At 47.6% G+C, this 16,499-nt stretch overlaps 1 protein-coding gene across 35 annotated transcripts in view; it reads right to left on the bottom strand.

The window, feature by feature from the left end:
• The window catches only part of NRCAM (neuronal cell adhesion molecule), a 235,903-nt gene extending 225,553 nt beyond the window's left edge, over positions 1-10,350 (bottom strand). For all 35 annotated transcript variants that reach the window (XM_038752542.1, XM_038752547.1, XM_038752548.1 and 32 more), the window contains exon 1: positions 10,276-10,350. The gene's annotated coding sequence lies outside the window, so the exon portion shown is untranslated. The remainder of the gene's footprint in view (positions 1-10,275) is intronic.
• Positions 10,351-16,499: the final 6,149 nt, after the last annotated feature.

Raw genomic sequence — 16,499 nt, 5'->3', positions numbered from 1 at the left:
GACTTTGGGGGGCCCCTTGGTGGCCTGAAGTGTAAAGGTACCATGCAGTAGGAAATAGACAGGGTGGCCATAATGCCTAGGGGTGCCTGGGCAGACCTGTCTCCAGGAATGGGACTAGTCCAGCAGAGAGTAGGAAGTCAGGGAACCCACAGGGAAGGAAATGTAAAAGAGCCACAGGCAAGGTAGGTCAAGAAGGGAACAGGAAGTGAGGAGAGGGTAAGTAGAGTCAAAAGGCGTGGCTAGGCATGGGTGACAGACAAGGACAAGAGTGGTCTGTACACAGTAAGTGCTCAATAAATACAATTGAATGAATGAATGTAAAAAAAAGGGTGGATTAACCAAATTAAAGCTGTCATAGGACCCACTAATTCCGTGTTTCCAGAACTGCAATGCAATTTTGAAACATAAAGGGGTACAGTGGACATTTTTTCTCCTTATAGGTCAATTACAACATTAAGATTATCATCATCAATGGTATTCATTGAGCACTTACTATGGGCAGAGCACTGTGCTATGTGTTTGGGAGAGCACAGTATAAGACAGTTGGTAGACATGTTATCTACCCACAATGAGTTTACAGCCTAGATCTCTAAAGTGTGGCAGCATTCTTAAAAAACATTTGACAACATCAATATGCCTGGCTTTTTCCCCACTGCTTTCAAGTATGCCCATGTCTCCCATATCCTAAAAAAACTGTTCTTTGACTCCCATCTCCCTCCTACCATTCATCTATGGACTCCTTGAGCAAGTTATCTACACCTGCAGTCTCCAGTTCCTCTCCTCCAAATCTCTCCTTGAACCCATCTAATCTGGCTTCCACCCCCTTCAATCCAAAGAAACTGCCCTCTTGAAGATGACAAATGATCTTCTTCAATCCAATGATTCTACCCCATGCTAATCCTCCTCTACCACTCAGCTGCCCCACCTCTCCTGGAAACGTTATCCAGCCTTGATATCACCGACACTGTCCTCTCCTAGTCCTTCTCCTATCTCTCTGGCCGCTCATTCTCAGCCTCTTTCACAGGTTCCTCCTCTGCCTCCCACCACTCCCTAACTGCGGGTGTCCCTCAAGGTTCAGTTCTGGCACCCTTTCTATTCTCCATCGACACACACTCCCTTGGAGAACTCATTCGCTCCCATGGCTTCAACTACTGTCTCTATTCAGATGATTCACAAATCTACATCTCCAGGCCTGATCTCTCCTTCGCTGTGCTCCTGCCTTCAGGACATCTCTATTTGGATGTACTGCTAACACCTCACACTTAACATGTCCAAAACAGAATGTCTTATCATCCCATCTAAACACTGTCTTCCCCCTAACTTTCCTGCCACTGTAGACAGCACTGCCATACTTCCTGTCTCACATGCTCATAGCCCTAGTTTTATCCTTGACTCATCTCTCATTCAATCCATAGATTCAAGCTGTCCGTAAATCCTGTCAGTTCAACCTTCACGATATCACTAAAATCTACCCATTCCTCTCCATCTAAACTGCTACCCCCTTAAATTACTACATCAGCCTCCTTGATGACCTCCCTGCCTCCTATCTCTACCGACTCCACTCTGCTGCCCAGATCATTTTTCTACAAAAACATTTAGTCCAGGTTTCCCCACTCCTCATGAACCTTCAGTAGTTGCCCACCCACCTCTGCATCCTTATCACTGGCTTTAAAGCACGCAATCACCTTTCTCCCTCCTACTTCACCTCACCCGATCTTACACTACAGTCCAGCCCGCACTTGCTGGTGGTCAGGGTTTTCCACCAGCAATCAGTGATCTTGCCTTACCATAACATGCAAAGTATTGGTGAAACTGCTTTGAAAGTCAAACATGATGTCTGTTAACAGATCCATCTCTCAATCACTTTGGTCGGAATCTTGGCATGACACTTTGTCTTCGAGTCTCCCAAAGATATTATTATTATTGTCATTATTATGTTTGCTAAGTGCTTACTGTGTGCCAAGCAGTATGCTATGCACTGGGGAAGATACTAGTTAATCATATTGGACATGGTCCCCTTCCCTCATGGGGCTCACAGTCTAAGTAGAAAAGAAAACAGGTATTGAATCCCCTTTCACAGTGGAGGAAACTGAAGGACAGAGAAGTTAAAGGACTTACCCAAGGTACATAACAATAATGGATAATAATAATGGTATTTGTTAAGCACTTATGTGTCACACACTGTTCTAAGCACTGGGGTAGAAACAAGGTGATCACATTGGACACAGTCCTTTTCCCATAAGGGGTTCACAGTCTTAGGTATATAGTTATCCAGTTAAGAGAATTCAGTGACAGAATTCACCTCTCTGTTGCTGTTTGAAATCCTTGGATGTGTGGGGTGTTTGCTAGGCGTGAGGTTATCCATAAATCACAATATTCAGACTGTCAGTCCACGGTGTTTAGTTAACTTGGAGAAACAAGTCATGTTTATTGCATATTTTCTTGGGAATGACATCATATACGACTTCCTAAACAAGTGAATCAGAAATATGAGATAGCCTCAGCCTCTTAAGTTGAATGTCTCCCAGGGGACTGGAATGACATTCTGACACCAGCTTCTAGATCACTTGCTTTGTCCTCAAGAAGGGCAGTATAAAGTAGATTCTCCCCCTTCTAGACTGTGAGCCCACTGTTGGGTAGGGACCGTCTCTATATTTTGCCAACTTGTACTTCCCAAGCGCTTAGTACAGTGCTCTGCACACAGTAAGCGCTCAGTACATACGATTGAATGAATGAATGAATGAATTGATTAGGATTTGGGCCTAGGACACAGCTCTCCAATTCTGAGAGGGTCTATCATTTCAATATCTTTTAATCTTAGAATCTGACATGGAGGTGAAAGAGAAAACAGTTGTAGGCACTGTAAACATTAAGCATGACAACACACCAAGTTACCATCTTTTTGTGTGCACCGGGTGGCCGGGACCTCGTGCACAAGGTAGGTACATTAATAGGACCGTTAACTGAGACCTTATCCATTTAATCCATAGAAGAGATTAGTTAAATATAACATTGTCTTTTCCTAAAATACTAGGAGGCAATTTGACTGGCCTTAGATTGTGGGAAGAGGAGTAAAAGGTAATATTCACAAACTTGTGGATTTGGATCTCTTCCAGACGCGAACTAATTTTGGGCTCACTCGTTAGAGAAGCAGCGTGGCTCGGTGGAAAGAGCCCAGGCTTTGGAGTCGGAGGTCATGGGTTCAAATCCCGGCTCCGCCAGGTGTCAGCTGTGTGACTTTGGGCAAGTCACTTTACGTCTCTGTGCCTCAGTTACCTCATCTGTAAAATGGGGATTAAGACTGTGAGCCCCCCATGGGACAACCTGATCACCTTATAAACTCCCCAGCGCTTAGAACAGTGCTTTGCACATAGTAAGCGCTTAACAAATACCATCATCATCATCATCAATGGGCTTGGGAGTCAGAGGTCGAGGGTTTTAATCCCGGCTCCGGAACTTGTCTGCTGTGTTACCTGGGGAAATCCACTTCTCTGGGCCTCAGTTACCTCATCTGTAAAATGAGGATTAAGACTGTGAGCCCCACATGGGCCAACCTGCTTACTTTTTATCTATCCCATAGCTTAGAACAGTGCTTGGCACATGGTATTATTATTATTATTATCATTCTCTCTCTCTCTCTCTCTCCCTCTCTCTCTCAAACCAGGCCCAGGCACAGAGTCTGAAAGGACATATACATATGGCTATATTTAAAAGTTTTCCTATAATATTGGAGTTACATTCCTGACTAACTTGATGTTTGGAAAATTTGTGCTACAGTATAGGTGTCTTAACCAGGTCCCTTGCATACACACAACAATGTATTCCAGCAACATCCTACGCATGCTATAAGTAGTCATAAAAATGTTGCCTAATCTTCTAAAAGCACTCTACTAAAAATGCATGTGCTTCTGAAAACTAGGTGCACTATATATCTCTTTGAGTCTATGTGTCTCTGTGTGTCAAAATGAACCTTCCAGCAGCTGCCTAACCCAACTGCTAAAAATAAGTTGTTGGCTTTTTTTAACAGAAAGGATGTAAGACATCAGTTTAAGGTGAAAAGGGGTAATGGTAAAGAGCTTGGCAACCCCCAAAATGATTCACCTCTCTGTTGCTGCTTGAAATCCTTGGTTGTGTGGGGAGTTTGCTAGGAGTGAGGTTGTCCATAATCACAGTATTCAGACTAATTTCAGTCCACGGTGCTTAGTTAACTTGGAGAAACAGGTCATATTTATTGCATATTTTCTCGGGAATGACATCATATATGACTTCCTATACAAATAAATCAAGTGATGGTCATATAGAGGCGTATGCTCTCAAGGCATACGCTCCCTGGTTCCATAATTGGGAAAAAATATATTTACCTGCTTCCCCAATTTGACTGAAAGCTAATTCAGGGCAGGAACCAAGTCTTTTACATCTACTGCACTTCAACAAGGGCTTCGTTCCATTTAAAAGGGAAAGATGAATGGCTTCGTTCTATTTGATAAAAGGGAAAGATGAATGGGGGACAGGGGGAGAGAGAATTTTTTTCCACTTAATTCCAAAATAATCCAGTTTTGGAAACACCTAAAATCCAGGATCATTTTGATCTGACATCATGGTGCTGATGGTGCTGATGATGATGATGATGCAATTTGTTAAGCGTTCACCACGTGTCAAACACAGTCCTTAGCTCTGGGTTAGATACAAGTCAATCAGTTCTGACAGTCCCAGTCCCACATGGGGCTCACAGTCACAGTAGGAGAGGGAAACAGGCATCAGATTCTCATTCTACAGTTGAAGGAAACTGAGGCATGGAGAAGTTAAGTGACTTGCCCAAGCAAGCAACTGGCAGAGCTGGGAATAGAATCCAGATCCTCTGACTCCTAGACTTATTTTCTTTCCACTAGGTCATACTTTCTCTCATTCAAAAATGCTGTAGGCAGCACCAAAATAACTTCCTTAATATAACAGTCCCCCTCGTCCCCCTCTCCCCCTCGTCCCCCTCTCCATTCCCCCCATCTTACCTCCTTCCCTTCCCCACAGCACCTGTATATATGTATATATGTTTGTACATATTTATTACTCTATTTATTTATTTATTTATTTTACTTGTACATATCTATTCTATTTTATTTTGTTAGTACGTTTGGTTTTGTTCTCTGCCTCCCCCTTTTAGACTGTGAGCCCAATGTTGGGTAGGGGCTGTCTCTATATGTTGCCAATCTGTACTTCCCAAGCGCTTAGTACAGTGCTCTGCACATAGTAAGCGCTCAATAAATACGATTGATGATGATGATGATAACAATGTGGAATAAGAGATCCATAAAAACATGGACACAGAAATCTGTAACTCATTAAGAAATGCTATGTGTTATACAGTCCCACCTGGAACGATAAATGCGCCTCAGCCCTGAAATTTCAGGACCGAGAACCTGATTTTCCTGCTAATGGTTTGTGTGGCACCACTCCCATTCCCTTTCTCTCCCCTGACGGTCATTCCTGTTCCCGCTGGGCAGAGGATGCAGCAAGCCAGCAGGTGAACAGGAGTGCAGCACATCACAAAGTGCACACAAAGGGCTTTCGCATTCAAGATCCGGTTATTGCCGAAGTGCCCCGGAATCGTGCCAAGGCTGGGCCATAGCGCCCTGACCTAGATGCCAGTTGCCTTGGTAGACGCCGTCGTCTCTGCTTGTTGGGTTCATCCACCTCCCTAAGTGGTACTTTGGTCAAAAGAAAGCTTCACCATTGATTGTGAAGCCTCAACAGGCCAAACTGGAACTAGACACCTAGTCTGGTGAGTCCAACCTTAGTTTTGATATTTGCTAAGCGCTTGCTGTGTGCGAGGCACTGTACTAATGGGGTGAACACAAGCAAATTGGGTTGAACACAGTCCCTGTCCCTCATGGGGCTCACAGCCTTAATCCCCATTTTACAGAGGAGGCAATTGAGGCACAGAGAAGTGACGTGACTTGCCCGAGGACACACAGCAGACTAGTGGCAGAGCTGGGATTAGAACTCAGGACCTTCCGACTCCCGGGCCTGTGCTCTATTCATTGAATCGTATTTATTGAGCACTTACTGTGTGCAGAGCATTAATAATAATAATAATAATAATGGCATTTGTTAAGCGCTTACTATGTGCAGAGCACTGTTCTAAGCGCTTGGGGGGGATACAAGCTGATTAAGTCGTCCCACGTGGGGCTCACAGTCTTAATCCCCATTTTCCAGATGAGGTAACTGAGGCTCAGAGAAGTGAAGTGACTTGCCTAAGGTCACACAGCAGACATGTGGCGGAGCCGGGATTCGAACCCATGACCTCTCACTCCAAAGCCCGGGCTCTTTTCCACTGAGCCACGAGCATTCTATCCACTTCGCCATGCTGCTCCCCTCTTTCCACTGGACCGACAGAAGGGTTTAATATTACCACGAAAAATCCAATCAAAATGCGATGCTACTGACAGTGCGATTTTTTAATCAATGTATGCCAGTCTGACTCATAATATGAAGGTGGGACCAACAATCTCCTCCTCACTGGGTTCATGTAAGATTGCCCCTTGCTCCGCTATGGCATTTATTATGCACGGTATCTGGGATAATAATAATAATAACAACAACAATAATGATAATGGCATTTATTAAGCGCTCACTACGGGCAAAGCACTGTTCTAAGCGCTGGGGAGGTTACAAGGTGATCAGGTTGTCCCACGGGGGCCTCACGGTCTTAATCCCCATTTTACAAATGAGGTAACGGAGGCGCAGAGAGGTTGAGTGACTCGCCCGAAGTCGCACAGCTGACAATTGGTGGAGCCGGGATTTGAACCCGTGACCTCCGTGCTCTTTCCACTGAGCCCGCTGCTTCAGGATGAGACCCGAACCTACCCCAGCCGCATCTGTTGAGCCCTAGAATGGATCTACCGATATGACCTAAAGTGTCAGACGATATCATGGGACAAGGCAGAATGGCAATAAGGTGTCGGAGGGCAATCGGACCCACCGGCATGGAAGAAACGGGGACCCCATCACCTGTCTACTGGAAGAGACACGGGAAAGTAGATATCTGCAGAATATTCCCACGCAGGGGGTCTCTGGAGAGCTCAAACAGTTGAACCCAGCAGATAGTAGGGCCTCACGGGGCCTTGGCCCCAGGTCCCAGGACCTGCCTCAACTGATGAGGGAGAAAACAGGTACTCACCGCCACTGCATAGACTGTGAGCCCACTGTTGGGTAGGGACCGTCTCTATATGTTGCCAATTTGTACTTCCCAAGTGCTTAGTACAGTGCTCTGCACACAGTAAGCGCTCAATAAATACGATTGATGATGATGATGCATGGAGCACGCAGGAGAGGAGGGGGGAGTCGCCAGCCCAGGCTAGGGCCGCTGGCCTCCCCTCGGTCTGCCCGCTGGAAACAAAAGCCGCACCCCGGTGACCTTTGGCTGCCAAAGAGACAGCAGGGTCGTTTTAAAGAAGCCCTGCAAAAAAAAAAATACAACGGTCTCCTTAAATGACCAGGGGCCAGAGAGGTGGCTGATTACATTTCCAGGGACCCAGCGTGGGAGAGATCGTCTCACAGACATTCACACAAAAATTGCAATCTCACCGTCAGCAGTGCCACCTTCAAACATGGAAGTCGGCTACTCAAAGCCTTCAAAATGTGTAGGCATCACCCAGATAATCAATCAATCAATCGTATTTATTGAGCGCTTACTGTGTGCAGAGCACTGTCCTAAGCGCTTTCTCCCTAACACTGCGCTCGCTCGCTCCCGGAGTTGGTTTCATCGCAGCCCTCTGACGGAGCTTTAGAAATACGCTTCGAGGGATCCAATTGCTGTTTCTTCTATTATTAAAAGTAAACACGCTTCACTAATAGAACAGAAATATTTATCAATGCTTCTGTTCGTGGAAAGATTATTTGAGGACTGCCAAAAGGCATCCAGCCAGGAGAAAAATCAAATTAAATCTTTGCCACTTTGTCACGATAAGCTTCTTCCCAGTTGACACTCCTTACACAATCAAGGAAGCTGCGGAACCAGAAATTCATACAGATTCCGTTTTCGCGATCTATTTGTCAGCGTGGGATTTCTCCATAAGCCCGTTTCGTTCATCCCTAAATATTTAACGGATCAAAGGAGGCAGTCAGTTCCGTAACGTTCAAATGTTTACAGGTTGCACTAGGTCACGGGACTCTGCTGAAACTCGATTTCGAATTCCAAGTGCCATTTCAGCCCCAAAAGGCGAGGTAGGTTATTTGTTTCAAGTTGAAAGGTAGATCCGATGCTGGCATTCAAAGATTATTTTTTCCCCTCTCTTCGAAATAGTCCCCACCGAGAAATGCATGGGAAAGTAACTTGGAGAAAGCGTCTGATGGTCCGGATCACCGCGGAGTGTCCCGCTGATGCCGCTCATTTATTCATTCATTCGTTCAATCATATTTATTGAGCGCTTACTGTGTGCAGAGCACTGTACTAAGCGCTTGGGAAGTACAAGTTGGCAACACCCTCGTGCGGTGCCGGGGCAGCATGAGAAGCAGCGTGGCTCAGTGGAGAGAGCCCGGGCTTTGGGGTCAGAGGTCACGGGTTCAAATCCCGGCTCCACCGCATGTCAGCTGTGTGACTTTGGGCAAGTCACTTCACTTCTCTGGGCCTCAGTTCCCTCAGCTGTAAAATGGGGATGAAGACCGTGGGACAACCTGATCACCTTGTAATCTCCCCAGCGCTTAGAACAGCGCTTTGCACCTAGTGGGCGCTTAATAAATGCCATTATTATTATTATGGGGTGGCAGGCAAGGGCAGCCGCAGGGAAGGCAGAGAATATATGTGTATATATATATATATATACATATACATATATACATATATATATGTTTGTACATATTTATTACTCTATTTATTTTACTTGTACATATCTATTCTATTTATTTTATTTTGTTAATATGTTTGGTTTTGTTCTCTGTCTCCCCTTCCTAGACTGAGCCCACTGTTGGGTAGGGACTGTCCTGGGCTGGGGATATATATATATATATCTATATATATCTATCTATATATCTATCTATATATAGATATATAGATAGATATATAGATAGATATTTATAGATATATATATCTATATATCTATCTATATATCTACCTATATATAGATATATAGATAGATATATAGATTGATATTTATAGATATATATATCTGTATATATATATATATAGATACATATATAGATTATATATAGATATATATATTTATAGATATATATATGTATATCATATTTATTACTCTATTTTACTTGTACCTATCTATTCTATTTATTTCATTTTGTTAATATGTTTGGTTTTGTTGTCTGTCTCCCCCTTCTAGACTGTGAGCCCACTGGTGGGTAGGGACCGTCTCTCTATGTTGCCAACTTGGACTTCCCAAGCGCTTAGTCCAGCGCTCTGCACACGGTAAGCACTCAATAAATTGATTGATTGATTGATTGATGATCGTTGGGATGGGGAAGCCTATTGATTGTCCCGTCGCCGGCCGGTGGCAGGGCTAAGCTTTGCCATTCCTCGAAGGCGAGGCCCCAGGCGGCCCCGGCCGCTTCCCCCCCACCCCGCATCATCATCATCATCATCATCAATCGTATTTATTGAGCGCTTACTGTGTGCAGAGCACTGTACTAAGCGCTTGGGAAGTACAAGTTGGCAACATATAGAGACAGTCCCTACCCAAGCCGCTTCCCCCCCCCCCCCCCCGGCATCATCATCATCATCATCAATCGTATTGATTGAGTGCTTACTGTGTGCAGAGCACTGCACTAAGCGCTTGGGAAGTCCAAGTCGGCGACACATAGAGACGGTCCTTACCCAACAGCGGGCTCACGGTCTAAAAGGGGGAGACGGAGAACAAAACCAAACATCCTAACAAAATAAAATAGAATAGATAGGGACAAGATCGCATCCCCGATCCGGGCGGAGGGGAGGGGGGCAGCAGGAGGGGAAAGAAGCAGGAGAAGATGGAGGGGAAGGGGAGGGGGGGGAAGAAAGGGGGAGAGGCCGTCTGCCCGTCTGCCCCCCATCCCCCCCGCCCCGGACCGTAAGGCACCTGCCTCCCCCCCCCCCGGACCCCCCACCCCCGACGTTGGGGTCCCCCCTTGTCCCCCGCCCCCCCCCCCCCCGCCTGTCCAGCGGCCGACGAGGGGCTGGTCCCTCCCGGGCCCCCGCGGGAGCCGTTGCCATGGAGCCGCGGAGGATGGGGTCCCCGCCACACACACACGGACACACACACACACACGGACACACACACACAGACAGAGACTCACCGGCGGGCGGCCTTGGCCGTGCCCCGGTCCGCCGCCCGTGCGCGCGGAGGGTGGCTGTGGAGGGCTCGGTGGCCGGGGCCGCCCTCGCCCGTGTGCCGCAGCCCTGGGGCCCGGCCCCGCCCCGCCCGGCCCCCTCCCTCCCTCCCTCCGTTGCCCGGAGACCGGCCCCGCCCCCAAGAGACGCGGCCCGGGCTCCACGGGGTTAATGCCAGCCCGCACGGGGGGCCCCCCGCACCCCTGGCCTGGCCCGGATTTCTGCCCTCTGCCCCCCCCCCCCCAGTCACCGCCCCCTCCCCGAAGGCTCCAGACCCTCCCTCGGTCTTTTTTCAATCAATCAATCAATCAATCAATCAATCAATCAATCGTATTTATTGAGCGCTTACTGTGTGCAGAGCACTGGACTAAGCGCTTGGGAAGTACAAGTTGGCAACATAGAGAGACAGGCCCTACCCAACAGTGGGCTCACAGTCTCAGTTCCTCGCTTTCGGGCAGTATGGACCAAAACAGTCAAACTAGCCAAGTTCACCCTTTTCTACCCCCCCCCCCCCCCCCCCCCCAATAAGCTTGGGCCACTTGCCCCCTAACACGGAAGCCCCATGCCCTAGGAGATCTTTCCCTTGTCCCATTTTGACCTTCAGAAAACCCGGTGTGAATCCCACCTACTTCCTCTGCAGGTACCTTTCAGGGTTCCCGGCTCTCCATCCTCCTAATCAATCAATCAATCAATCAATCAATCGTATTTATTGAGCGCTTACTGTGTGCAGAGCACTGGACTAAGCGCTTGGGAAGTACAAGTTGGCAACATAGAGAGACAGGCCCTACCCAACAGTGGGCTCACAGTCTCAGTTCCTCGCTTTTGGGCAGTACAGACCAGAACGGTCAAACTAGCCAAGCTCACCATTTTCTACCTCCCCTCCCCATAAGCTTAGACCACTTGCCCCCCAAAACGGAAGCCCCATCTCCTAGGAGATCTTTCCCTTGTCCCATTTTGACCTTCAGAAAACCCGGTGTGAGTCCCACCTACTTCCTCTGCAGGTACCTTTCAGGGTTCCCGGCTCTCTGTCCTCCTAATCAATCAATCAATCAATCGTATTTATTGAGCGCTTACTGTGTGCAGAGCACTGGACTAAGTGCTTGGGAAGTACAAGTTGGCAACATAGAGAGACAGGCCCTACCCAACAGTGGGCTCACAGTCTCAGTTCCTCGCTTTCAGGCAGTACAGACCAGAACGGTCAAACTAGCCAAGCTCACCCTTTTCTACCATTTTTCCCCCTTCCATAAGCTTGGGCCACTTGCCCCCCAACACGGAAGCCCCATCCCCTAGGAGATCTTTCCCTTGTCCCATTTTGACCTTCAGAAAACCCGGTGTGAATCCCACCTACTTCCTCTGCAGGTACCTTTCAGGGTTCCCGGCTCTCCATCCTCCTAATCAATCAATCAATCAATCAATCGTATTTATTGAGCGCTTACTGTGTGCAGAGCACTGGACTAAGCGCTTGGGAAGTACAAGTTGGCAACATAGAGAGACAGGCCCTGCCCAACAGTGGGCTCACAGTCTCAGTTCCTCGCTTTCGGGCAGTACAGACCAGAACGGTCAAACTAGCCAAGCTCACCCTTTTCTACCATTTTTCCCCCTTCCATAAGCTTGGGCCACTTGCCCCCCAACACGGAAGCCCCATCCCCTAGGAGATCTTTCCCTTGTCCCATTTTGACCTTCAGAAAACCCGGTGTGAATCCCACCTACTTCCTCTGCAGGTACCTTTCAGGGTTCCCGGCTCTCCATCCTCCTAATCAATCAGTCAATCAATCAATCGTATTTATTGAGTGCTTACTGTGTGCAGAGCACTGGACTAAGCACTTGGGAAGTGCAAGTTGGTAACATATAGAGACAGTCCCTACCCAACAGTGGGCTCACAGTCTAATCCCATCTATCGACCCATCGATCCTAGATAGATTACTCTAACGGCATCCTTACTGGTCTCCCCACCTCAAGCCACTCCATTCCTGACTCTTCTTCATACAGCTGCAAATATTTTTTTTTTAAAAAAAGTACCGTCGAGGCGATATCAATTCACCCCTTTGGAAACTTCCAATCAATCAATCAATCGTATTTATTGAGCGCTTACTGTGTGCAGAGCACTGGACTAAGCTCTTGGGAAGTACAAGTTGGCAAAATATAGAGACGGTCCCTACCCAACAGTGGGCTCACAGTGTAGAAGACGTCCATTCACTTCCTCTTAAATAAAACAGAAGCTACTAAACCATTGGTTTCAAGGCTCTTCCACCAACTCTCTCCCTCTTACCTATCCACTCTCGTCTCCAGGTGTGTGCTAGTCGATACCGAATGCTACCACTCCCTCTGAGGTGAAGCGTAGAGAACACAGGGTCAATGGCTAGCTCCGCATCCCACCATTAATCCCACAGCTTCCGAGTAGGTTTGAGCGCCCGGCCGCCAGTCCAGGTACTCAGCGTCAGTCACTTACGCTGGTGGGATCAGGCTGCTTATACCTGTGGGCTTTTATCACATCCATCGATTTGCATAAACCCACGCCAAGCTGACCCAATCAGTTCCCCTTGGCCCTCCCGAAGATGGTCCTCCTCACAAGAGCCATCATTAAACCCGCCGCCGTCAGTCGGATTCCGTGCCTTCTCACAGGCGGTTGAGCGAGACGTTGGCATCCCTCAGTCCTTCACCTCTCTAAATCCCTCCTCCGACAGTTTGCCGATCTCCGCCTCGTGGCCCGGCCCGCTGTCTTGGAGCCACATGGCCCGGAGGGGAGGGGAAGGGTTGCCCCCCAAATACGAAAGTTTTGGGGAAATGGGGCACTAAAGACACTCCCAAGATGCTGGGGGGCAGGAGTTAAAGGCGTCCTGTAGCGGCTTCAGGAGGCAGAGTTTGGAGGACACACCATAGCCTGTGGTGTTAGGGTGTGCTCGTGGGAAGGGGACGGTGGTTCTGGGCTGCTGGAGCCGGTCCCACAGTGGACCCAAGGCCTGGGACTGGTAGTGGAAGTGCCTGGCACACGGGCACGGAGGCACCTGCACATGGTGGGGACATTCCACAGAGGCCCTGGGGGTGCGCCACAGTTGAAGGGGGGCAGGGGGAGGGGAAGGGTGGCCTCAGCTCCACGGCAGTGGCAGCTCGGAGCCCCTTCTCCATGCTGTGGGGCCCACCCTGGACCAAGAGGACAACAATATATCCCTCCCCACACCGTAGTGCTCAAGCCAGAGGAAGGCACAGTTAACACCCCCTCACCTCTACTCAGATTCAGTGACGGATCCAGTAAAATCAGCTTAACTCTTCCTTCCAGTGTCAGTTTTGCGGCTCCAACAACAGCAACAAGTACTAGCAAAGCAAGCACCCGCTTGACGGTGCAAACAATTGTTGGTCCAAATGGGGATTTTGAACATTCCAACCCAAATAGCAACACTGCCCATAAACTTTTTTTTTTTTTAGCAAAACAGAACAAGCCCAATCACATAAATCCCCAAACCTGGTACTACATGTTCATATGGTCAAATTCCCTCCTCTCACAAAAGACAATAGCACATTCATGAAGCTCGGAGTAGTCTTCAGCTCGCGTACGCCCAATATGCCGAGTGAGTTCGGAGTGGCCTCGCTACGTACTGCCAGCAGTTCCCCTTTTCAGTTGTGAACATGGGCAAATCAAGTTTCTCCCGCAACCCCTTGTAACCCCAAATCCCCAGGGCCAACCCGACGCAGCGCCGTAAAGAGGCCTTACCGTAGCAGGATCGGAATGCCACTCTAAACGGGTTTGGAGAACGTCTCACACTCTCCGGGCTTGGAACTGGTGTGGTGCTGCCCCCGGAAGTCACCTTTGGTTCCATTATAATAATAATGGCATTTATTAAGCGCTCACTATGTGCAAAGCACTGTTCTAAGCGCCGGGGAGGTTACAAGGTGATCAGGTTGTCCCACGGCAGGCTCACAGTCTTAATCCCCATTTTACAGATGAGGTAACGGAGGCACAGAGCAGTTAAGTGACTTGCCCAAAGTCACACAGCTGACAATTGGCAGAGCCGGGATTTGAACCCATGATCTCTGACTCCAGAGCCTGTGCTCTTTCCACTGAGCCACACTGCTTCTCTCACCTCCTCCAGGAGGCCTTCCCAGACTGAGCCCCCTTTTTCCTCTCCTCCTCCCCATCCCCCCAGCCCTACCTCCTTCCCCTCCCCACAGCACTTGTATATATTTGTACAGATTTATTACTCTATTTATTTTACTTGTACATATTTACTATTCTATTTATTTTGTTAATGATGTGCATATGGCTATAATTCTATTTGCTCTGGCAATTTTGATACATGTTTTGTTTTGTTGTCTGCCTCCCCCTTCTAGACTGTGAGCCCGTTGTTGGGTAGGGACCGTCTCTATATGTTGCCAACTTGTACTTCCCAAGCGCTTAGCATAGTGCTCTGCACACAGTAAGCCCTCAATAAATGCGATTGAATGAATGATCGAATGAAATAGGACCCTGCCTTCCGGGTTTTCTGTTTCTTCCGCATGTGGATCTGTTCCTGGAAGACTTGCGTCCAGGCCGTGATGGGCTCTTGCCACTTTAGGTCTGGCAGGTGTTGAAGCAGGTACTCCCACCCAGCTGTCCTCTGCCCACACATCAATAGCCTTTTTATTTTTATTTTCTAATGGCATGTGTAGCAGCAGTGTGGCCTAGTGGAAAAAGCCCGAGCTTGGGAGTCAGAGGTTGTGGGTTCTAATGCCGGCTCCACCACTTGTCTGCTGTGTGACTTTGGGCAAGTCACTTGACTTCTCTGCGCCTCAGTCACCTCATCTGTAAAACGGGGATTAAGACTGGGAGCCCTGTTTGGAACAACCTGGTAACATTGCATCTCCCCCAGTGCTTGGAACAGTTCTTAACAAATACCATTATTATTATTGTCATCATTATTATTATTATTATTATTATTATTATTATGTGTTAAGCACTTGCTCATGCACCAGGCACTGTTCTAAGTGCTGGAAATTTAAACAGGTCTTATCACCATCCTTCCTCCTGTTGTGCAGGAACTCTGCCTACCTTCCTCTTATTCCTATTAAAAGCTTCCACAAATATTTTTAATGGTATTTGTTAAGCACTTTCTATGTGCCAACCACTGTTTTAAGGGCTGGGGCTGATACAAGGTAATCAGGTTGGACACAGTCCATGCCCCACAAGGGACTCAAAGGGGTCTGCCATGGTGGCAGAGAGGGGAGCACCGTGGTGATTGCACCATGGAACCCAAACTGGAGAAAGGCAAAGTTAATAGTTAGCAAGGCACTATTGGCTTCAGAACAAAATGCAACACAGCAATTTGGGAATTCTCCATGTAGAATTGGGAGTTGAGACCATGGATTGTGGATGTCTCTCCAAAAGAATGGTGTAAATAAGAATAGAATGGGACCCAGAATATGGCCTTGGGAAATCCTAAGTTAAGGGGTGGGAAATACAAGGAGGAACTGACAGAAGCGACCATGAAGGAGAGGCCAGAAAGATAAGAGGGAAACCAGGAGAAGAGAGTGTTGGAGAAAGCAAGGTTTGATGTTTCCCAGAGAAAGAGGTAATCCACTGTGTCAAGGACTGCTGAGAAATCAATGAGGTTTGGATTGGAGTGACCTTGGAGAGAGCTGTTTCATCAGAATGAAAAGGGTGGAAACCAGATTGCAGGGGGTTGAGGAGAGAGTTGGAGACAGTGGGAGAAAATAACTCATTCAAGGTGTTATTTACTGCAGTGAATTGTGCATATGTTGCCAACTTGTACTTCCCAAGCGCTTAGTACAGTGCTCTGCACACAGTAAGCACTCAATAAATACGATTGATTGATTGATCAAGATCCTTAGGTTATTCCATAATGCTCTGGTTGGCCAACTCAAAGTTGTAGGTAATCTTTCTGATCTTTTACCTATTGCTATAAGAGAAAAACTGGGCTGTGTGATATTTCTGTTCCTGTTCAACCTATTCATTACCTTGCTTGGGAATGTTTTGAGGGATCTGGAAGCAGAAGACAAAATACCTTCCACTCTTCTAGAAAATTCACACAATCCAACTGGTTATAATAATCATCAAATATCTATGATCAATCAAACAATGGTCTTTAAAGAGTGCAGAGCATTGTACTAATTCCTTGGGAGCGTTCAATACAACAGATCTCATAGACACATTCCGGGCCCACAAGGACCTTACAGTCTAGAGGCAATCATACCGGAC

This window comes from Tachyglossus aculeatus, chromosome 10, assembly GCF_015852505.1.
Source record: "Tachyglossus aculeatus isolate mTacAcu1 chromosome 10, mTacAcu1.pri, whole genome shotgun sequence".
Classification (NCBI taxonomy): Eukaryota; Metazoa; Chordata; class Mammalia; order Monotremata; family Tachyglossidae; genus Tachyglossus; species Tachyglossus aculeatus.
The sequence above is the reverse complement of the archived record's forward strand: the minus strand, read 5'-3'. Positions and strand labels throughout refer to the sequence as shown.